The 24468-nt window shown below is 38.0% G+C and overlaps 1 protein-coding gene across 18 annotated transcripts in view; it reads left to right on the forward strand.

The window, feature by feature from the left end:
- The window catches only part of ESRRG (estrogen related receptor gamma), a 546637-nt gene that overhangs the window by 408757 nt on the left and 113412 nt on the right, over positions 1-24468 (forward strand). The window contains exon 1 of one of the 18 annotated variants that reach the window (XM_063113815.1): positions 19537-19602. The exons of the other annotated variants lie outside the window; for them this stretch is intronic. The gene's annotated coding sequence lies outside the window, so the exon portion shown is untranslated. Of the gene's footprint in view, positions 1-19536; positions 19603-24468 lie in introns of those variants that run through there. 18 annotated transcript variants of the gene reach the window in all.

Raw genomic sequence — 24468 nt, forward strand, 5'->3', positions numbered from 1 at the left:
TTAAGCCATTTGGGAATGTATTTAAGGTGCCACAGAAAGTTACCTCGTGTACAGATTCTGCATTACCAGATGCTGGGTTTTTTTCATATTTTGTTGGAACGAAACTTGAATGTCTGTCTCAAAACGAAGAGCAAAGATTTTGATAGTAAGACTAATAACACATTCTTGAGCACTTTCTATGCATTAGGCTATACACTAGATGCTTTTGTTGGATTTTATTTCTTTGTTAATCCTTCGGATGACTGCCAGTGGTAGTGCTCCCCCATTTCACAGAGGAGACGGAAGTTTAGAGAGATTATGTTACTTGCCAAAGTTCTCACAGTACATGAGGGAGTCTGGATTCTATAGTATGTATTCCGACTCTACCGCCTGCATTAGAGTACTGCTGCATTTGTTTAATGTAGTTTTTCTTTATGAACTGTAAAAATATTCAGGTATATATTTAGCTTGGGATTTTTCATAGGCTATGGGTATTATGAGATATGGAGCTCTTAAAATATTACTTGAGTAACCACCCCCTCCCCACTTTTTGTTTTTGATTTTTGAGCAGGGGCTCACTTCAGTGCTTTGAGTCCTTTACCTAATGTCCACAGTGAACTGTGTGGAAGGCAGTAAGTTTCCCAGCTCTATGAGAGGTATTGTAGGGACAAGTTCAAGTATCATGTGAAGATTAGACTGGAATATCTTTCATGGCAACTTCCTACCACGAAATTCTTGAGATCCCAACATAAACTTTGGAATAACTTAATAGTTATAAACTATGTGAATAAATATCAGCAATACTTAAGTTATTTAATTCCTGGGAACCCTATTTCAGGGGTTTCTTTTTGTCAAATACTATATAACATCTTACTTAAATCCACATTGGAGCATAGAGGAAAATTTTGACTTGTGTTATAGTTTTATTCTCTGGCTCAGTTTTTAGAAAGCGAACTTCAGAACCACATTTCTTATAAAGTCATGCCTTTGCAGAGAGGAATGAATTTGATTCACTCACTCTGAGCACCACATACCTCGGTTGTTTTGAGGATATGGCCGTAGTGTGTCACTGGGGTATTATAATCTCATCCATTTTATAAATGGGGAAAATTGAAGTACTAATGTTTTAAAGATTTGTCCATGATTCTGTATATAATCCGTGTGGGTCTTAGAAGACTATCACATACTCCCTGTGCGAGCCTGCTTTTCTGAAACAATTTCATATATAATTTTAAAAAATCACAATTGCATTAGGAATGAGGTAGATGGAATCTCATGTGAACTAACCAAATGCAGCCCTAAGAATTCTTTCAGCTGAATAAATCTACCCTCCCTGCATCTGTCAGAGGACAGAGAGAAAGACTGAAATCATAAGAAACAGCTCTTCTAGCTCCCTTCCTCCTGATTTAATTGGAATACTATTAAAAGTTAATCAGTTATTTGATTGTCCCCATTTGTCATTTCCATTTGTGAACTTGAAATAAAGAGCCAACATTTATCTAATATGTTACACATTTTTATTCCTTTTGGATTATAAACAATCCCCAATGGATTTAGCCCCAAGGGGGGGAAACCTGCTTCAACATTTGCTCAGGTGCTGGAAGTCTAGTGACAGCATGGTAAGGGGGGTGGTGGGGACCAAAGCCATAGAGGACTCTGTGGAATTTTTTTTCCCAGCAGCCTCCAGACAACAGATTTTTGTTCCCTGCCACCAATACATATATACAAGTATGTCAATGTGGCATCGTGCTTAAAGTTAATGTAACACACATTAAATTTATTACATTTGAATAAGGCCCATTTAATGAAGTGCCTCATGGTTTTATTGCATTTCTAACACATTCCCAACTTGATAGTTACCTTTCTTGTTAAGGCTATGCAGAGTTCTACTCCATCTATATTATATCAGCTATTAGACATGATTTTGTTCATCCCTAAGACCCCCTGTTCATTTCTTGAGAGATTATTCTGTAGTTTGTTCTCTCTCTCTCTCTCTCTCTCTCTCTCTCTCTCTCTCTCTCTCTTCCTCTTTCTCTTTCTCTCGCTTAGTAGGTTGAGGAGCCACCAACCAGCTTCCCTAAGGCAAGCTGTCTGCAAAGGAACAAGCCAGCTGGCTTGGCCAAGGTTGATCGATGATGAGAGGCAGGCTGGGTTCCAGGTTCACAAAAGCCACTCAGTGGAGAGTAGGTCAGCGGCTTCCCCAAAGCCAATTAGCTGGCAGAAATCTGAGGTGCCTGGTGCTAGCCAAATTCCCTGAGCCTGATGGTACTAGTGGGGAGTCCATCCTTGGGCTTCCTGGTGAACCAGACTTAAGTGAATGGCAGATTGTGTTTTCTGAGAGCAAGCGTGGCTTTGTGTCTACCAGAACAAATATCAGGGACCTGCCACTCCCACTCAGCATTACCTGAGTAGACGGCATGGACCAGGCACAATAACGACTGACCCTGAGCTGTGATGGACTTGAGCTGGTGATCCACGTTGCACACCTGTTTTTACCTTACTTCAGCTTAGATGCTTTTTACAGTTGCCATGAATATGACTCATGCCGTTAAAAGAGAATAATATGGAAATAGTTTTGGAAGCAGGAAGCATTACGGAGACCTTTGACAGGAGTGTTAGGATTTCTACTATTTTAAAAGCTCCAATTCTAAGATGCCCATCTTTTAGAGATGACTGTCTGTGATGACATGGGAACTACAGCAAAACACAAAGGGAAAGTTTCTAACAATTGCCCTTTGGCTAACCTGCTTCTCCAAAGATTGTGTTCATCTAGGAATACAACCCCTCCCCTATTTTTCTCAAATATTATGTTTTCATCTATTAAAAGTCTTTTCCACATAGGCTGCTTAATCATAATTTTAGTATGCCTGGGCTATTTTGCTAGAGTTTTTAGGTGTCTTGGGGATGTGGGGAATTTAAGGAGTAGAATATGTAAAAGTGAGGTCATTCACATCCCCCAGTTTAACTTAATACATGCTCCTACTTAGATTTGGTTTCTGCGCTAATTTCCAGTTTTGCATCTCAGTCCCAGCCAACATGTTGCCCCCTTAGGAAATCAAGTTCATTTTCCCTGGCCCACCTTTCTGTTCTTAGCTGTTAGTTTTCCTTGAGACCACCTGAGCCCTTCTTTAGTGGCTTCTCTCTGGATTGGCCAGTTAATAGTCCCCAACTAAGCTTCTCCCTCACATAGAACTTTTTGGGCACACACAACTTCCTCTTGGAGCACCCCCGCCTCCCACTACCCTTTTGAAATTTTTTTGTTCCAGCAGTTTCCTCTAAAAGACAAATGTCTTCACAACTCTACTGAGTTACCATTGGGTGATTCCCAAACTTGTGACCTCCATAATTATCCTTCCTACCTCTACCTCCCATGGATTCACCTTTCTGTTCTCTTAGACATTTGTCTCCAGGCCTATTAAGCTCTTCAGTATCAGCATTATCATAATCATTAGTATATTTGAAGCCAATTAAGTGGCAATTACTCTGACCTGAGCCAGTCTTAGGTTATTATCAATTCATGCATAACTTGAAGGTATTTGGAAGGAAAGTGATTCTTACCTTATGGTTTGATCTGTGTAAATATTTCTATCTGCTTTGCTAGAAATATACCCTGTTCTTTACAACACCTAGAGCTGGGGTGAGGTTATCCCTCCCGGGAATAATCCAAATATTACACAATCCAAATAATACACATTTTTAAGACCATCTCTAAGCTTTTGTTCATCCATCCTTTATTCACCCATTCAACAAATAAATGTTTGGAGGGATGGTTCCATACCATTCACCTTATTAAGTGCCAGGGATTAAAGGTGAACTTGACAGACGAATTTCTGCCCTCATGGAGTTTATGATCCTTCATAAGCCTGATTACTTAAAATTGTATAGACTTTACCCCTTTCTGAATTTCACCAGCTTTTATATTGTTTCATACAATTTAGCATTTTAACTTCATGTTTTCCACCAAGGGAAGTAGAGCATAAAGACAAAGAGAATGGACTGTAGGATCACATGAGTCTGTGACTATTGATTGAGCCCTTGTAATGTGCCTAATGCAACTGAAGAATTCAATTTCTAATTTAATTTAATTTTAATTAAATCAGTTAGCCCCACGTGGCTGGTGGCTACCATATTGGACAGTGCAGAGACAGAATCTGGGTTCAGTCCAAACTTGACTACATGCTAGCTGAGTCATCTCAGTCAAGTTACTTTACCTTTTGAAGCCTTTTCTATAAAATTGGCGTTATAATTAGCTGTGCATCAGAGGATTGTTTTGAGGCTTAAATGTATTAAATATGTAATAATATATGTATTATTCTTGGCACAGTGCTTGGTAAACAGCAGCATTCAGAAATTATTATATGTTATTATTAATTTTTAGTATTCCATTCTTTATCTGGTGTGTCTCATGGAGCAACGTATAAACAACTTGAAAACAGGGACTATGTTTCTATTTTAGTTGTTCATGACATCTAGCACAATACTGATCACCTAGTAGATGCTCAAATAAAATATAACCGATTCTTTTCTTTTTCTTAGCCTACCTTAGTATGCATTCAGTTAGCTTTTTATAACATGGGTGCAGGAATAATTTTTTCATAAATAATGATTTTTAGAAAAAATTCATATATAAAATACTAATAAATTTTCTTTTATATGTGCATGACCATGACAATTATATTTCAGATATCCCGTTTTATTGAATTTATACCGACTACCTTGACAATATAGCAATTGTTATCCTAAGTCCAAAAAAAGGAAAAAGAAAAGGAAGATGAGGAATGACATTGTTTTTCATCTATCATCCCCATAGACATTTGATAAGTTAGTGAATATGAATGAGATAACTAAGACTTATTTTAAGTAACATGTATAAATAACTTGCCCAAGATAGGCACCTAGTAAATGGTAAAGCCAGGATTCAATCTGAAATTCTCTGACTCTGAACCCTATATGCTGTTCTGATATTTATAATGAAGTCTTTTGGTTCTCCTCTTAATTAATCTTACTAGAGTGTCAAAAGGTGAAATATTATTTAAGTCACATGGAAGCTGCTGTTCTCTGTCATTATTTCCTTTTGTGAGAAAGGAAACCTTTATTTCAGGGAATGGTTTTGGTGCTGGAGCTGTTACAAATTCCAGAATCATTCCTTGCTGTAGACATTCTAAAACAAGAGGGCTATGTAATTACAGGAACATTTTCTGATTTCTGTAAATATTGCTCTCTGCAGGATCAGAATATTATTTCTTAAAATTTCTGTGTAGTGCATTTCTGCCTTTTCTTAGAAATGGTTGGGATAGTGTTTGAGTTGTTCGTATTTCTGAAGAGCACTCCTTCCGTATAGACTGTCACAGCCTATTGTTTAGTGGAAGATTCTGCCAGTGCCCAGCATCTGTCCCCGAGAGGCTGTCCAGGTTGTTGTCTGATGAGTTCATTTTCCGTTTGTAGCATCACTTCCATGCTCTGCAGTCAACAGGTCCAAATTTGTGGTCTGTGAACAAATGTATTTCTCAATGATTCTGTATGTGCCTGTAGGTCTTCCCAGAAGTCATTAATTAGGGTCTGGAGGGGATAGTGTAGAAAAATAAAGCTTCACTAATGGTGACAAAGTAAAAGGAGCAGAAATTCAATTCAAACGCTGAGTGCCTAAGAAATGTTAGAGAATCTCCTGGTTATCTCGCAAATCTTTAACTATTTGGTTATGTGCTCCAGCAGAGAAAATCTATCACAAGTTTTGTTAAAGTGGGAAAGAACAAAATCCCCCAGCTTTTACAAGTAATTCTATCTCTATTTTAACGCCACTCGGGAACTGGCCTCTATGAAAGTTCTCAAGCTTATAAAGCTAGGAATTCTACCCTTCCTCACCTTTCTTACTTAACTTGGCAGTTACAGAATCTAACCAGCAGCCTCCGTTAATGCATTGATTTTAACTGGAAATCCAAAAGGAGGCAGTGCTGTAGTCAGCTGAACTCTTAAACAGTCCTGGGAGACCAGAGTCATTTGCACATTGGAAAACAGCTAATGGGCCAGGGGAGCAGAGGTTAGTTGCAGGGCCTTACTGCTCACTGTCGCCTTTCCATCATGGGGAGAGAGCACTGATGGAAAGTCTCCTAAGCCACCTGTACTGTATTCTTTTTCTTTTCTTTTTTCATTTTTTTTAAAACTTTCAATTTTCTTTCAGGGCTGGATTTTTTTTTTTTTAATTCAAGGCTGAGGAAAATGATAGGAAAAATTATAACCATTAATTTCTCCTCATATTGCAAAGTTTTAGTAGATAGTATGATATCCTACAAAGTCATGGGTTTAATAGATTTGAAAAATGAAGAGAATACATTTGAAATTATATTACAAACACATCATTCTACATAGTGTATTAAGATCATGGAATTTGCTAGTAGACAGCCAGAGTTACTATGTCATCAATTACTGGTAAGTTTCTTAATGTCTCTAGCCTTAGTTTTTTCATCTGTAAAATAGTGATACTAATAATGCTATCCTGCGGAGTTTGCTGTGAGGATTAAATAAGACAATGTATTTAAAATGCTTAGCACAATGTCTGACAAATGAAACTTCCTGGATGAATATTAGCTATTATTATTATCATCACAATTATTTTGTTGCCCAAATGTTTAGAACCTTGCCTAACTAGAACCAAAGACATATCAATTCTGCTTGGCCTCAAATGTCATCTTCCTGGCAATTTTTTCCCTCCAAAATGACCGAGTGCTATGTTCACAGCAGGCCCCAATTCTCTTCACAGAGCTTGTTCTCCATGGCTTGCTGGGGTCAGAGGTCCCCGATAATGCTCTGTGTGACTCCAGCCCAAGATCCCTTCCTGCATGCAGGAGTTCTGCAGGTGACAGGTGGGGTCAGCAAAACCTGCCAGAATTACAGAGACCCCTCTGTGGATTGTGGGGGGACAGCAAGAAAGTCTGTCATGGACCAGAAACAAATGACCTTGAATCCATGGAATCACTTCTCATCTGGACATTGCTAACTTTTCCAAGATATAATTTGTGACTTTTGTACATGCTAATATATTTGTTCAGTTCTAGCGTTTCAGATTAAAAAAAAAAATGAGTTACGGGCTTTCACCTCCACCTAGACTATTTAACAACCATGCTATCCCTTAAAAACCCTTTGTTGTTGTTATCATTTTTGTCTCTAAACAACTTGAGTTTAAAGTTGCAGGTGGCTGAGAGCCTGTGAGTGCTTAACTCGCCTTCTCACGTTCTGTCTCAAAGATATTATTCCACCTGAGGAAGCAGAGTATAAATTTTCCATGCATAGGAGTTGTTCTCTTGTGCCTTCTCTCTCCTTCCTGTGCCACTACCGTCCATGCCTGGACTGACTGCAGAGCGTCAGATAAATGCATGGCACCTGTTTGCTTTAACACTAGTTTTGTGCCTGCACTGCACTTCTCATGGCAGTGGTGGAAAGAGAGAGAGAGAGGAAGCAAAGAGAAAAAGGAGGGAGGACAGATCAAGGAGGTGAAACCAACAAGGAGAAAATAGGCTTACACAGGGCAGATGACTTAGTTCTCTGTTTCTCTTAAAACTTGCTTTCTTTAACACACTTTCTGTTCTTTTTCTGCATATACAATTGTAAACTGCCAGAATACTGATGAAGACAGAATGATGTTTTGAAGCTTTCTCTGTAGCCCACCAACCCACACCCCCACTTCTCTTCTAAAAAAGGAGGAAATGTATCAATGCCCCAGTTTGTCCCTTCACTAGTTGCATCCGTAGGTCAGAGACTGTCCCTCTTGGGCGGTCTGCTTACTTGGTGGATGCACTGCCTGGTGAGCTACTCTGCACCAGCTCGTCTCTAATTCAAGTACTTGCTATGAATGATTTTTAAGTACCGGAGCTTAATGAAGTTGGAAAAAAGATATGGATGCAGTTTGTGAAGACTTCAAATTATTTGAGTTTTTTCTCTAGGGAGAATTGTAGAGTCTAGAGGCATTCTGAATTACTTACAATGTATTCTATTTTGTTCTTTTCAAAAATTCTCTTTTAGTAGTGAATCACTTTTTTAAAAGCCCACTGCCCAGCTTTCCCTCAAGGAGAAAACTGTAACTCTTGCTTTGCAAAGTGGCTTTCTGGGAGTTTACGTCTTTGAATACTGTTATCTAATTAGAGAAATGCCGGTGTCTTTAATTCTCACTGGCAGTTTTACCTTTGCCCCTACAGTATCCAAGAGTTGAAAGTAAAGTCACATTCATTCAAAATAATCTGGAGCTCGTACATTTGGATGCTGATTCCTTCCTCCAATGCCTGGAGCTCTATACCTCAGAGATACCGAAATGAGGAGGAAAAAAATGATCTATATACTTCTATGTAGATCTGTGCAGTGAATTTCTCTGTCCACGGGTGGTTTCTGTTGACCAGTAAAATGCTGGCTAATACCTTCTGTTAGAGATCGGAGTAGCAGTAATTTGTCGTCAATAGCTGTAATTAGGTTTATCTACCCTTTTAACCAATACCATAATCTTTGCCAGATTGTTATTGTTTGGATTTGTTCAGAGAAATTCTGGAAAACTATTTTAAAGATTGATTTCAAAGCAGTTCAGACCTTGAGGGATTCTTCCTTTTATCCATCCCTTATTCATTTTCCTCTCAGATATTCAAATGCTTTTTCAGAATAAAATGTCATGAAAGCATGTCATGTATCTGAAAAATAATTAATATAATTGACAGGAATGTCGGTTTTCTGCTGAGGTGTGTTTCTCCTAATCCCACTGTGCAATCTTTAATATTGATCCAGTTGTTAGGAAATCTTGTCACTCTCCACTCACCATACCTAGGCTAAATATTTTCAGGACTGAGGATCCTGAAACTACAGCATACTTACATCTGTATTAAATAAATCATTTGGCATAAATAGGTTTCCTTTCACTTGTGTGCTGGGGCATTGTATACATAACATCTGTGTGCGTAAGAGGTATATGCATCATGTATACAGTACTTGTCCGGACTCGACAGTTTATTCATTGTGTACATTGCATATAATATTGCAAATGGCACATCAGAGTGTTGGAATCTAGGCGATAGGAGTTCAGCACTTAAAGTGTCCAGGTTGCACCTGAACTAGCTGGAGCCTGCCAGCCCCTGCAAGCCCACTGAGAGCATCTGTCTCGCCACTACCTTGCTCATGCTGTCTCCTCCGCAGGCCCTCCGATTCCTCTGACTATGAGCATAAATCATCCACCTGTCAGGAGCTCTTGCTGCCTGGATTATGCAATGTGCCTGCCTTCATTTGGAGGTGGTGTGAGCAGGAGATTGCTGCAAATGGTTTGCATTCATTTTAATGCCATCCCGCATTTCTTTAGCTTTAATGAGGGGATTAGGGTGGTGACAATGACTTTCAGAGACAATGAAAGTCTTCAAGATCCTGGAATTTGCTTTGTATGTTGGGGATAGCTCAATTTGAGATCTCTCTCTCTTCTTTCTTTTAAGTCCCAAATAAACCCGTGCTTTAAACATTTAGGCAAAGTAACAGGATATTACACAAAGCCAGCTGTCTACAGCTCTATTTATTGGCTTTATAATAGTTCCCTCCAGCTGACAAACTTAAAATCAGTCAAATTTATTGCTGATCCTCACTTAGTTAATTCAGCCTTCTTTCAGGGGTTTGACTCTACACATATTGGGGAGTCCTTTCCCTCTTTTTTCTCTTTTGCTGCCTTTTCTTACTCTGGAATTTAAAAAACCCTAGAAACTTTAATAATTTTAGTTTCTCTAATTGTTGACAGAAAAGATGAATCATACTTTAAAAAAATGATCTTTTGTGTTTTAAATTTTAATTCTCTCTGATATATTTAGGATAACCTTTATTGCAAAGATCGAGATCTCCCTCCCGATCACCTAAGATATTAATTTTTTATTAAGAAAACTCTCCAGTCATGTCAGCTTTACATACATATGATACATACGAAAATGTGAAATTATCATTTTATTTAATTAGTAGGTTCTTTTGGCATATTCAGACCTCAGCTCAAATGAGACATAACTATGACTGTCTTTATTTGAAATTGGGAGAATGACAAAACAAAACAAAAAAACAAACAAACAAAAAAGATGAAATTGGGAGAATGACAACTCAAGTGATTTCCCACTTTTGAATAGCAAAAGGGTTTCACAAATGTTGTCATCACATATAGATACATAACTTACATACATTAGATGAACCAAAGGAAATGTCACTTTAAAAATGGGACTTGTGTCAGGGAACCACCAGCTGAAATCAGGGTAGTAAGACACGAGGTTATGTATGTTTTGCAATATCTTTTTTAAATGCTTGGAAATAGCTTAATGTAGGAATATCAATGAGTTAAATCATATGGTAGTATACTAGACAGAGTACGTGTTTTCTAGAATAAAAGATTCTTTTATTGTCACAGAGCCTGAGATAAAGGAGGCTCTAGATTTAAATTTCTACCAATATTTTCTTTCTTAGACTCCGGGACCTCCTGCCTGTGTCTGTCTACTTAGGGTGGTATGCAGGGACTTCAGGAGTGATAGAATGACCATTCTTCGTAGCTTCCTGTCTCCTCCTTCTTCATCCCAGCCTCTTTCCCCCTCTTCCACTGTCAAAGCTGAAGAGCTTCCCAGTTCTCTTTGAGTACATGTGTGTGAATTTTATTAAAATTTGAGACACTACCATTCACAAAGAATAAACACTTTCACATTCATTTCACTGTGTGTGTGTGTAAATATATCTGTTATATAGGTATATATAATACATGTACCTATGTGTGTTTATGTATTTTATATATATATTTGATAAAGATACACATGCATGTATATGAATTTTATATATACATACGTATGCACATATGTATGAGTATATTCTTTTTGAGAAAATGCCTATATTAGGTTTTTGTATTAATGATGCACACACTGAGATTTGGTCTTCATAGGGGGGTGTGGGGATAAAGGAAGAGAATTGAACAGTGCTCTAGAAAACCTGGGCTTTTCGTAGCATAATTCTTCATAGCTTAAGAAATAATATTTTTTTCCCTCAATAGTAATGCTTTTAAACATCTTAGTTACACACAAAATTCTTTAATGTATTGAAATGTAATGAAAACATATTTTCCCTGTATTCAGAAAACAAACACAATTTACCAAAGTAATGAGCAACCCCTCACATCTTGAAGTAGGAGCTTTCTCTCTGCTATTAACATGTTTACAGATTTTCTTGTACATTGAGGAAGTGGCTGTATGGAGACATAGTTTGAACATAGCAACTTCCTGTGGGTATTTTGGGGGACACAAATGGCCTCAGTGAAAGAAGCATACAGAATCTGAGTTCCACACTTGGAAGTTTATTAGGCAACTAATAACAAGTTAGCCTCCTACTCTCCTGGGCAGTTTTTAATGTGATAGAAAAAGTATAAGTTTTCCTTTCTTTCTTTTCTTTTCTTTTTTCCCCTCTATGGTAACCTGATGGTCTCAGCATCCTAGAACAGAAAATGTGTTTCATCATCATTTTTTTTCCTCGTCACTGACAAATTTAAATTTATGTATATTTTTTAAAAAAGAAAACAGGAACAGTTGAAGAGATAAATGCAACACAACACTGACAAAATCTGATGAAAAATCTCACTCTTTTATCTACGGAGAAATTAGGTTTATCATCAGGAAAGCATTCTCTTTTCATTTTCTGAAAGGTGCTTTTTGACAGACCCTTTGCAGTGGACGTCACACTCACAAAACATGCTGTCACAGGGCTATTTGAATATGGTGACAGGCTCATTATCATGTTGAAGACTCCTGACAACACTGCAGAGGGGAAATGGACAGGGCTGCCAATCAGCTGTTGAAAAGACTGTGGTTGAAATAGGGTTTTTTGTTCTGAGAACAGTAGTACAAATTGACTGCATTAATTCTTTTTATTATAGCCGTGCACACTGTAGTTAAGGACTCGGGAGGGTTTCCATTATCAACCCCTGTTTTCAGCAGGTTTATTAGCTGGCTATAAAAATTTGTTCCCAGCTGAAATTTGGCAGAGGTGGAAGCCTTTTCCTATAAGATTTACATGTGTGTGTGTTAGTTTTATTAATATTTTAAAAAATGCTAAAATTAAGTTTGATGAGCAGGTAGACAGGACTTCCAAAGTCTTACTATAATTCACTGATCATTCTATGTTGGAAGGGAAAAATAATTCAAACTGATAATCTGTGATTCTGATTCAGGGCATTGAAGACTCTCTGATAACAGAGAATGAAAGAACCTGATAGTTACAAACCAAAATTCACAAAAGTGGCTGTCATAAAGCAAGTAGTTTTTCCTAGCACTTTCTTAGTGTTTGTTATCTAATGCTGACTTCATAGTAGAAAGGCAATATGTGCTAGAAAGTCAAGTTATTTCCCCAATATTTTCAGTGACTTGACTAGGATTTTGCTTATAATGATGATGTCAGAATATTCATTTTTGTGGAAGAAATTGGCCTAATAAATGGCTATGTGTGGCCTCTTTAAAAATTTTTTTATAAGAGAAGAATTAACTCACTAAAATACTTGAAATGAGAACATTTTCAAGTACTGGTTGATGCCAACAATAGACAACCGCAAGACTGGTGAATTGGCATGTTTTTCTAACTTTGAGCCTTGTGACTGTAGGTAAGACTTGGTATTTTATCTAAGTCTCCACCCCAAGGGCACCTAAAAGAATATCATTCAATTCTGACCTTCACGTAAAGCAAGGGTATTTCTGTTCATAAGTTTTGCATAACTGTTTCTAATGACCCCTGTTCTGTTCACCACCTACGTTACTTCACGGTGGTAAGACACTTCAGGAACCCACAGGAGGAGCATTAATTCTCCTCTGCCATTTGGTGGATTGCAGCATTTACACACTTGATTAGACTCTGCTCTGGTGAAAAAAAGTTGGCATTCCTATATAAGAGCCAAATTCTCCCCAGGGAGTGACTTAGATATTGGAGCTAATAAGTCCAATAGGAAAATTTTACTCATCTTCCAGAGTTACTCTGTTCTGACTTAACTACCTAACTATGCCTTAAATTTGCCTCTCACAGTGATATCATATATTCATATACACCCAATGAGCAAAATTATGTGGCTTCTAAACATTATGTCAAAGAAAAACATAATCTGTTCTTGCCATTTCTATGTTTAGTAAACCTAAACCCTGAGATGGTCATTGTCAGCTCCTGGGTTTATGTGCTGGTGCTTTCTGGCATCCGAGTTTCACTCCTTCCTTATTCATTGACTCATTCCCCATGGTGTATCCATGACCTCCTTTGTTCCAAGTAGTATTCTAGGTGATGAGGATGAACAGTGAACAGGAGCTTAAGGAGTTTACTGTCTAGTTGGTGGTGGGCAGGGGGTGACGGTAGCACCCAGGTGACATAGGAGCACATAGGGCATCTGTCCTGATATTGTGATGGGCAATATGAAACCTGAAGAACGAGCAGATAGTAACTGGTAGAGGGTGGGGGGGACATGGAGCAGATGTTCTGAGTGGAGAGGTCATTTGATGCAGAAGCTCGGAGGTCCACAGAGTTTTGCTCCTTGGAGGAAATGGAAGTTGCTAAGAATAGCTAACAGGTCACGGATGGAGGTTAGTTATGAGTGATGAAGATGGAGTCAGGGACTAGATAATGAAGGAGGCAGAAAAACGAGTAATGGTTTGGACTTTGCCTGAGGTGACTGAGTTTTTGTAGGCTTTATTCTTTCATATTTTGGATTACATTAGATATGTGTTTTAGGAAGAGCACTGTGGCTACAGCTTGGGGGATGAATGAGTGGACGACAGTGGTATTGTCATGAGGGTGGGGAATGCCTAGACTTGCTATCATTTTCAGAAGGAATTTATTCCTTTCCTTCCTAGTTTATTTCTATGATTTTTCTGTCCCCAAATTTTAAAATAGGAATTTTTCTTCATATGATGGCAATAATTGGGCCCATGTGCTCATTCATATACTTCTCGACTCCAGAAGTAAGACCATAAGGGCACTTATTTCAAATTGGCTTTTAGTTTGAGTCTTTAAGAATTGATCCTGTCACTTTCAACAGAGTTATTTCCATTTGCAAACAGCGTGTTCACTACGAGTATAGAAAGTGCATGAATTAACATTTGTGCCTATAGACTCTTATGATCCTTTCCGGCTCTAAAAATCCACTATCCTAATCATGAGGATATCATACATGGATTAATCAGGGTACATCTGAAGAAAGTACACCATCAGGCTCTGGTTTATTGTGCAGTCATAGTTTATGAACATTGTAAAATAACATTGTCATAGAGGAATATATAATATGTTTTCCAGAGAACCATACCCATGATTTTGTGAGGAAATTAATTTTCATGTGATTGCAAGCACACCTCACACTCTGGAAATATAAAAATACAGCATAGGAATATTTTCATTTTCCTAATATTTTATTTTTCTGGTGGTCTAGAGTTGTGGTATCATTTTCCCAATGTTTTAAACTTTTATCATCAAGTACACGGGAACAAACAAACAAACAAAAACTTCCTAATCCCTAAAGCATATTATCAAATAATAATTTATATCAACAGGGGCCGACCCCGTGGCTCACTCGGGAGAGTGCGGCGCTGGGAGCGCTGCAGTACTCCTGCCACGGGTTCGGATCCTATATAGGGATGGCCGGAGCGCTCACTGGCTGAGTGAGGTGCGGGCGACACCAAGCCAAGGGTTGCAATCCCCTTACCGGTCATGAAAAAAAAAAAAAAATTATATCAACAGGACCATGCAAATAAAGCTTCTATAATAGAGAAATTGATCATTTGCATTTTTTATTTCTTGACCAAATAGCCTTTATTGAGCCTAATGCTGTTATTAGATTTAACTCATTTCCACTTTGCTCAAATAAGTGTGCTGTCAGAAATTCTAGGTTTCTGTGCAGGTATTTGGGAAATGGGACTTAATTTATCTAACCAAAGTAAGTTTTCATACCTTTATATAGGTTTCTGTTTCCTATGTTTATTTCCTAATGCTGCGCAGCAAAGTACGGTATTCCTTTTTTTTTTTTTTTTGTAAGCTGGCACCGCACTGTAAAAATCGGCATTCCACTAGATGGAGCAGAGAGGAAGTAAACTAAGCAGGAGTGAGATGTGTTGACACCGCTGAGTTGGCATCAGAGAGAGTAAGAACCAGATACAGTGTGACCAAAAAGAAAAGGAAGGGGACTCAGGTGGGTGCTTGGGGAGTTGGGGGTGGAGGAAGTGGTGAAAGAGAAAGGGTTGTGAGTGGCCAGGAAATTTGTGAATCTAAAAAAGCAGCACCAAGCAATGAAGGCGTTTCCAAGTTTATAGTTAGAATTTTAAAAATTATAGCTACAAACTGGTTACTCTTACATGGATTAGAGGTGTTTTATTTATTATTGGCATCCACAAGGACTGAGAGTTTCCATACAAATCACACCATCATAACCATATACAACATGTATTCCAGCTCTGGAAACTGGTGCCTTGATTGAGTTAGAAAATGTACTCTTGAGGGTTTCCGTGCCCTTCAGTTTACATTAGTGGCCACAAACCCAGAACTAATGGCCACTGGGCACAAAGATATGGAGAAAGAAATCTTAGCTCCATGGGGTCACCTTAGGTACAGCACTGCTACTCTTAATTCCAACTTATTTGTTCTCACCCTGACTCTCTCTAATATTAATATAAGTAACTCTTACTTGCCTCCCTCGAGTGTCAGCGGATCATCCTTACGTTTGCCTTGTGGAGCCTCACAGAAGTGTATACTTTTGTGCATATGACAGTGCTTTAAAAATCAGAAATTGCTTAACCTTTCTCCTTCATGCTTTTCCAGGCTAAGTTGTCTTTTGTATTTAGTTCTTCTCTAAAATTACTTTCAAGTTCCTAATTCTGGTTGCGTTCCTTTCATTATATTTTACTTGGTAAATGTCCTTCTTAAAAGTATGGTTCTCAGACCTGCATAACATATTGCTGTTTTATGACTAGATAATTTCCATTCAGATCTGTTGGCTCCTTTTGATATTACAACAGCTCTTTCCATACTGTTTATGTTATATACCTTCTCGTTAGCTCCGATCCTTAGGTGCTTTCACATGAATTATTTTCTAGTGTTGACTCTCTAATTTTTTACTCACCTAATTGATGTCTCAGCCTAATCTTGAACCTTTACCTTTGGCTTTATTGCATTTTTTTAAATCTTCTTGAACTGAATCCTATAGAATCACTCTGTAATCCTATATAAGCTATATACATACTTCTTTGGGTCACCTGTAAATATAATATATTTAGATTCTTTCTTTTCAATTCATTGTAACTAATGTTGAGCAGGACCTATCATAAAATTTTTTCATCCACCTCTGAAGTTCTTTTCCACTGCAAATTGACATCCGTTCGTTAATACACATCATTTGAGTATGAGGGCATAACTGTGAGTTTGCCTAACTCTAGTATCATTCAGCCTAAAATTCTTCTAAATTTGCTGTCATCCACTTCACATCCTTTTGTCTTGTCATGGGATTTTCATGGGGATTTTGTTAAGTACTTTGGTGAAAACATTGTCAAGATGTCTGTGGTATTCCACTCATCTGCTAGGAGAATAACCCCATCAAAAAGGATATGAGGTTTTTTTTTATGGGATGATATGACTTGACCCTTACATTTTTTTTCCTTTTAAAAGAATGAAGTATTAATTATAGAAAATGAATGTAGAAAATGCAGAAGAGAAGGAGGAAAACAAATTCACCAACAAAAACAGCTACTATTTATATTGTGCGCTTTGAGTGAGCATTTGCCTGCTCCTGGGGGTCTGAACCTCATTTGGTAAGGGATACACACGAGGATCTGTAGTTCATAAAATCCTGTTTCCCCTTTTCTGGAGAATCTAAACATGATCACAGCTGCACATGGGATTCTTCTATTCCCATAGTTTTTTAAAGATCAAGGAAAGTGCTTTTTTAGTTTCATGAAGACATAATCCTGGTAGCCTGGATGTGATTTCCCTGGGTCTGGAAATTTGACTTTTATTAAAAGGGTGTAGATGTTCTCTTATGATTGTATTTTATGGTTTATTCAGTTTTACCTTGCTCTGGTTAGACGATCACTCTCTTTGATAGAAGAAATGGGAGGGAAAGAAAGGGCAGCAGCAACATAGTTTTCTATCACTTGGCCATATGTTCTGTTACAGTAGTTTACCAGCCAGAGCTCTTGCAATCAATAGAAATTGTTGTTAGTTAACTTAAATAGGAAGGGAATACACACAAGCTGGAAGATCGGTACCTCAACAATCAATGGGAATACTAGAGAAACAGGCTCTGGGAATGGGTAAAGACTGCAGGAAGCTGAGTGACTGAACCTCAGTTAAATTCATGCCCAGCCACATCCTTCAAAAGAGACTGCTGCGGCCCCCACAGGAGCTGCTCTCACTGCACGCTGGAAGTTGCTGCCGTTGGCCCTGGAGTGAATTCTCAACACTCCCTTCTTCCTCCAGACCTCTTCTGTTCAGGCGGGTTCTGATATCCTGGGCACGTACCCATCCCCTTGCTGCTGGGGTTCAGGGTAGCAAGTATCTTGAGTTTTAGTTGTCTTGTGGTGGGACAGGACTCTCATCAATAGGTAAATAAGTACATACTTACTATAACTATCTTTCCTAACCAGCTGAAAAGCAAGACTGTTAAAATAGACTAAAAGATATTTGTTGTTTTGACATCTTTTATAAACTTTGGTTAATTGGGAATATGTATTTCTTATTTATTGCTTTTATTTCTTTTGAAATTTTTTTTTTCATTTTCCCTCCCTTTACTTCCATTTTTTTGTGTGTGTTTGTTAAAATTCTAATTTGTGAAAGAATGGCCTGCTGCAGGATGGTATGTCTATTAACTAGAACAGTTCTAGGCCAGAACCAAGGCACACTTGGGTTTGACTTCTGACTGCACCACTTAGTAGCTCTGAACCTTGGATTAGCCATTCAGCCTCCCTGAGAATCAAAGTCCTCATCATAAAATGGAAATAACATCCCTACTTAGTAAAGTAATTGTAATGAGTAAAGATAGGATGCTTTAAAGGACCTAGTCTATAATACATGCTCATTAAAAGACTGCTTTACATTACCCTTAGGCACATGGGATTTTGAAGATACCGCACTCTCTTTTCCCTGCGGAATCATTAGCAGCTTAATAATTAGATTTTAAAAACATAATTAGATATCTAAAAATTGGCTTCTCTATTGGAGTCATGCTCTGTTTTTAATCTTTTGGTTTTCCATTTTGAAAGCAAATTTATAACAAATGCCATTTTTGTTTTTATTCCTTTACATTCCCCTTATTCACATATATATTTCATAGTAGCAATCATAGTGTGTAAATTATTTCTTACATATGCTTTTGCATTTTTTTAAATGCCACATTATTAAAACTTAATGTCATAATTTACCTAATAGGATCATTTATTGTTTCTGGGTTTTTTTTCTTTATTATAAATAAGACCATCCTACATACAAGGGTACTTCAAAAGGTTTGTGAAAAAATAGAATTAAAAGATAATACAAATCTTTCCATGAACATTTTAAAGACTCTTCATATCTTTATATTGGTTTTTTTTCATTGAATACTTTTTTAGGATAAATTTCAAGGGCGGGAAAACTGGATCAAGTTGTATGGACAGTTTTATAGTTCTTGATATGACATAAAAATCACTCTGAATTTTTTCAGATCTACATCTGTCTATCCATATCTTAGAGTCTAAGGTACATGGCTGAGCATTCTAAGAAGCATTTTCTTTCACCGTTATAAACTTCAAGGCAATGTGATCACTTACCCTTGAGGTTTCTTTCATTTTCACACTCACTAATATTTTTACCAACATTTCTTCCTTATTGGAGAGAGTGGCACTATTAATTCTCTTGATATTATCTCTTTCTCCTGAGACATTATGCTATCATGCAGGCTAGTCATGAATTTAAACATTTTATTTTTAAGCTAAAGATACTATATGATACCCTTTATGCACTGAGAACTGCCATTAGGTTCACTCATGCATTCATTTAATAAATGCATACTAGGTATACAATATCATGGGTGTGCAGAAGGTGCAAACAGAACACAAAGAAAGACTGACCAGTTGAAGTTTGGGGAGTCAGGGAGAGCTTATTGCAGAAGTAACATCCAAATCTAACCCTAAAGGACAAGTAGGAGTTAGGCAGGGAAGCAGAGAAGGGTGACAGAATTCCAGATAGACAGAGTAGGATCTACCAAGGAGAATGGCACCTTTAGAGAACTGTAAGTAGTTCATTGCCACGCAGTTTAGAGTCTGAGAAGGGGAATAATGAGAGAAGAGGCTGGCAAGGTAAGCAGAATCCTGATGAATATACTTCCTAAAGAGCTTGTACTTTATCCAGACAGTTGTGGGAGACACAATGAAGTGTTTAACCTGGGGGCTAATAAGATTAGATTCTCATTTTTAGAAAGGTGAGTCAGACTGCAGTGTGGCCGGGATAAGGCAGCTGGCGAGGCCGGTTACAAAGACACCAGTTAGGAGTCTGCTGCTGTGATGCAGGGCAGAAGCAGTGACAGGCTGAAGTAAAACACGACCAGCACCGAAAGATGTGAACAGAGTCAGGACCTAGTAAGATAATGGAATGGACAGAACGTGGAAGGTGAGATGTGGGACAGGGACAGACACAGGCATTGCTGACTTAGGCCACTGGGTCCATTGGTGCTGCATTTCACTGCCCTAGGGAACCCAAGGTGAGGGGATAAGATTTGGGATTGGAAGAGAAGGCATGTATATAGCTTTTGACATGCCAAGTTTGAGATGGATAGATGAACAGAAATCTCCAGTAGGCAGAGTCAAAGGCTAGAAGAGATCTGGGCTGTGGACGCAACTGTGGTTGGTGTCTGTGTACAGACGATAATGGAAACCATGGGGAAATGTGTTTAAACGTGAGATGAGAAGTGAGCACAGGGCAGAATTGTGGCTTGCTGGTAATGAATGAGTCAAGGGTAGGAGAAAAGGAATCTAAAGGAAATTAAGATCAGAGATGCAGGAGGAAATCCCAAGAGAATGTGGTATCACAGAGGTCAAGGGAATGAGATTTAAGGAGGAAGTCATTTAAAAATATGTGAAAAGCTGTAGACTGGTTGATTAAAAGAACTGAAAAGTATCGCTGGGTTTGGCAAAGAGAGGTCAAAGCTGATTTGGCAAGAACAGTTTTATCAGAATGGTGTGAGCAGAAATCAGGTAGTGGTACTGTGAGGAGTGCCCGGACGTCATGAAGCGGAAGGAATGAGCTGGGACAACTCTCCCCCAGTCTTGACTATGAGAGGGAAGAAGGAGAGACAGACAGAGAGAGGTGGTGACAGGCAGACGGAGTGATAGAGAGACACAGAAAGACACAGAGGGACAGTGAATAGTGACTAGAAGAAATATGATAATAACTACAAATAATTGATTTATTAGCCATGTCATGTACACTTCTAAGTACCTTAGATGTATATATAAGCTCATTTGACTCTCAGAACAACTACATAACGTAGATCTTATTATCTTAATTTTATCGATGATAACACTGAGACGCAGAAGGTAAAGGCTTGCCTGAGATCACCTAACTTTTCAGTGCTGGAGCTGGGATTTGAACCTGAGCAGTCTACTTCAGAGTTCAGATCTTAATCGCTATAATAATATTGCCTCCTATATTATCATCTCTGTCCACCTGGAATTTGTGGAGGGAAGCATGATGTTCCCAGGTGAAGAAATTAGAAGCAAGACAGTATTATAAGGATCAACCTCATGTGGAGAACAGTGTTAATATAGATGTTTTTACCAACAGAGCATCAGTAAAGAGTTTGCCTAAGTGTCGTTGGAACAAAAGCAGTCAAACAGTGCTATGGGGATATTCCCTGGGTGATAAGGATTGATAGGTACAGTGGACCCAGGTTAGAGAGACATTACAATACAAATATGGTCGTTGAGGGTTGATGTAACAGTGTTGGGGCAGTATGGGTTTCTTAGAAAGGTGCAAAGCTATTATTTTATAAAACCTAATCTCATAGAAGTAATCAGATTAGCTGAAAAGAGAGAGAGAGAGCTAGTTGGTAATCGTGCTAAACTAGGAGACAGTTTCATTGTCCCAGGTATAAGGCCACCAGTGTCTGATTGCTGCAGCATTCAAAGAGGTAAATCTGATAGAGTTTGTGAAGAAAGATGTGAGATGTTTGGGGAGTATCTGAATGAGGGTCCAGGGAGGGGAACAACTTAATTAGACAATTATTTCAAAAAAGTGAAGTAGGAAACCAGTGGCCAAGAAACAGAATTGGGGAATTTGAGAGTAGAAACTGGTATGAGAAGAAACAACAATTCACTTAAATATTTAGAGTGCTTTCTCTGTGAGCTGAGCCCTCTGATAAGTACTGAACACGGACTCATCGTGAGCTTAGTTAAGGTGTGCTGGGTTTTAGGTAGTAATGGGGTATCCAAGTAAGAATGACTCACAAGCAATTAAAAATATAAAGTTGAAATCTGAGTAAGAATTTCAGGGATGCAGATATTAATTTGAGAGTAGTAGTATAGACATGAGAGTTGGGTCATGTATTGATTCACGAATAGCTTAAACTGAGAAGGAATCATCTTTTTCCTTGTGTGTCTGTGTGAATTTCCATATGGTACTAAAGGCAAGTTTGCTGAATATTCATTTCAAAGCATATTATCTGTTCCAGATAGGGCATTAAAAATGATGTCTTGATCAGTTGTCATCAAATATCTCATGGCACTTTTTCAGAGTTAGCACTTGGACCTCAGGGTCATGGCCACAGTCTATGGCAGGTCATGGTTTCTTACCTCTGGGAAATTTTGACAGGTTTCTTAGAGGTCTGGAATTATTTCTGTTCTAAACTGTCTACTATTATTAGACACCATTAAGTATCTGAATGCTTTTTCATCTTTGCACCGGTAAGTGAACACAGTAACAGAAACCCACGGTATCATTGGAAAGGTATAAAGGTAGCTTTCTATTCATGGTTCTAGGAATTTATTATTCTTCTTCAACTTCTTAGTGCTCTAAAATAACCTACTGACTATGTCTCATGGGAGAAAGAGACCAAGGTCAGCATTTGGTGCTCACTGATGGGATTTCTGTGCCTCCCTGGGCTTTTTTTTTTTCTAGGTCTTAGTGCAAATGATATTGAGTGAGTATATTTTGGAAAAAAGGAGAGTGTTCCACATCTTTTCTAAATATTATTGGTTTGAGGATATGGACTTGAGTTTGAGTCATAAATGATGCTGCTGCTGGAGTAGTACATTTGAGCCATGTGGATACACACTTCTGAGCACAATGAATATCTGCTGTGTTGACCTGCCTTTATCATCCTATATTTGGGTTTCTGTTTATTTTGGTGTACATGCATAGCCAAGCTCTTTATGTGCATTCCAGCCTGTATACAACTGTAGCAAATCCTCAGTATATTTCACATATTTACTTACTAATACCTTTAGCACCATTCAGAGGGTAATGTCTCCTAGAAAGGTCAGGAGTTTAATGCCACATGGGTAAATTTGCAGTGCTACATGTTCTAATTATTCTTGGCAGTATTTGTAAGTGTCTGGCTGTTTTAAGATGTCTTTTTTCCTTCTCCGAACCCTGAAAAGTTGATAAAGTAACTCTTCACTTTCCTCGGTCCTTCAATAACAGAGCTTCTGTCACTGGTACATTTTCTGCTTTGTCAGAAGAGCAAGGGCAGGAAATATTTTACATTAGTATGTTCTGGCCTCAACATGTGGGTGTATTTACAGGATGCAGGATTTAGAGATTAAAATGGTAGCTCCTCTATGGCTAATGCTAATTTATGTAATGCTGCAAGTAAGATTTTCCCAGTTCCCTGTAGCATATTTGTTCTTAAAAGTTAGAGTTTAATGACTTCTATCAATGCCAAGTTTAGTCATAAGTTGAATTGAACTGTGACTATAGAGTAAATATTTTGAAATTTTAGAGGAAAAAAAGGAAGAATATTGTTAAGATGATATCTTCTATTGAAAATATTTAGATTACTTCACAAAACCCTATCTTCCTTCTTTCTTTATTTGTATATCTTTTAAAAGTACTATTTGCATTTAAAAATAGAGAAATTCCTTTCAAAATATACTAGTAATTTATTTATTTTGAAAATTCAAAATGCTGAAATCAATGTAGAATATTTTGAAAAAGAAATCTGTAACCAGAGTGACTGATATGTATCTAAATTTCTTCTTCAGGGACATTCTAAGCTTATAAATTGAGTTTACAAGAAGCAAAACACTGATAAAAAAGCATGACCTACTATTTATATAATTATGTGTACTATCTTATGGGAGATACATATATATATACACACACACACACACACATATATAATATATGTGTGTGTGTGCATGTGTGTGTGTATATACACACAGATATATATATCTCCCAAACATTGTTTTTCATTGGGCTATTTAATAAAAAGGAGAAACACACACTTCTCTTAATATCACAGCAAACGTATTTTCTATTATATATAGGCCACTCTAATAAGTACAGAGAATTTCAAGTGTAGAGTCTGTGCCCCTAAAGGGCTGATGATGCATTGAGAAGTATCAAACGATGCCTAAAAGAAAACTAAAAATTCAAGAGAGCATGGATGAGTTCTCATATAAATACAGCAGACACCAGCTATCAGAGTTCAGTTCCTGAACTGATTAAAGATGACCACTGTGTTTTAAGAAGTCCTTTAGAAATGGAATTTCTCCTGTTCTTAAAGAAATGTTAGTTCTTAGAACTGTAGTGGTCAAGAGAAAGAACTTTACCCACAGAGGTCCTTGTAGTCAGCACAGTCTAACAATTATAACTTATGTGGTGTTTTCAGGGTACAGTAAGTATCCTTTTGGCTACAGCCAAGTTTTGTAAGAAGCAGAATTTGGAGATAATGATGGAGAAGTAGGTAAGACCCAGCCCATGGAGGGTGTTGCTTGGATTCAGGTCAGATAGTTTCCCTGTATCTGTGGATAGTCTCATCCAGTTCAGGCCTTTGTGCAGGGAAGTCATAGGCACACACGTGTCTGTGGTGGCAGAATGGAGAAAGGGACAGGCACAGAGTCTAGTGAGCATACTGCTGCAGATCTTTCAAGTGTCAATCAATGAGGGTCCACATGAGATTGGTGCCAGTGGGACTAGAGAGAAAGAGATGGACTTGAGAAACATTCCTAAGTCAGAATTAACCTGACCCAGTGCCTAGCTGGATTTGGGAATATTGTTGGAAGGTGCAATAATCACTTCATCAGGAAAATCAGGGAAGCCATCTGTTGCAATAGAGTAATCCCCATATGCCATCAGTCTGCAGTCTGAATAGCAAAGCCAAATGACTTCGGAGAGTAAAATTTTGTCTTCTGTGGTTGATGACCTGCCCCAAGTGGCCTGATTAATCACAGGGCATCCTGTTTCCTCAAAAGGACAGTGTGGAAATGGCATTGTTGAGAACTTCTGTTGAGTAGAGATGAGGAACATCTGAGGAAA

Source organism: Cynocephalus volans, chromosome 11 (assembly GCF_027409185.1).
Source record: "Cynocephalus volans isolate mCynVol1 chromosome 11, mCynVol1.pri, whole genome shotgun sequence".
Taxonomy (NCBI): domain Eukaryota; kingdom Metazoa; phylum Chordata; class Mammalia; order Dermoptera; family Cynocephalidae; genus Cynocephalus; species Cynocephalus volans.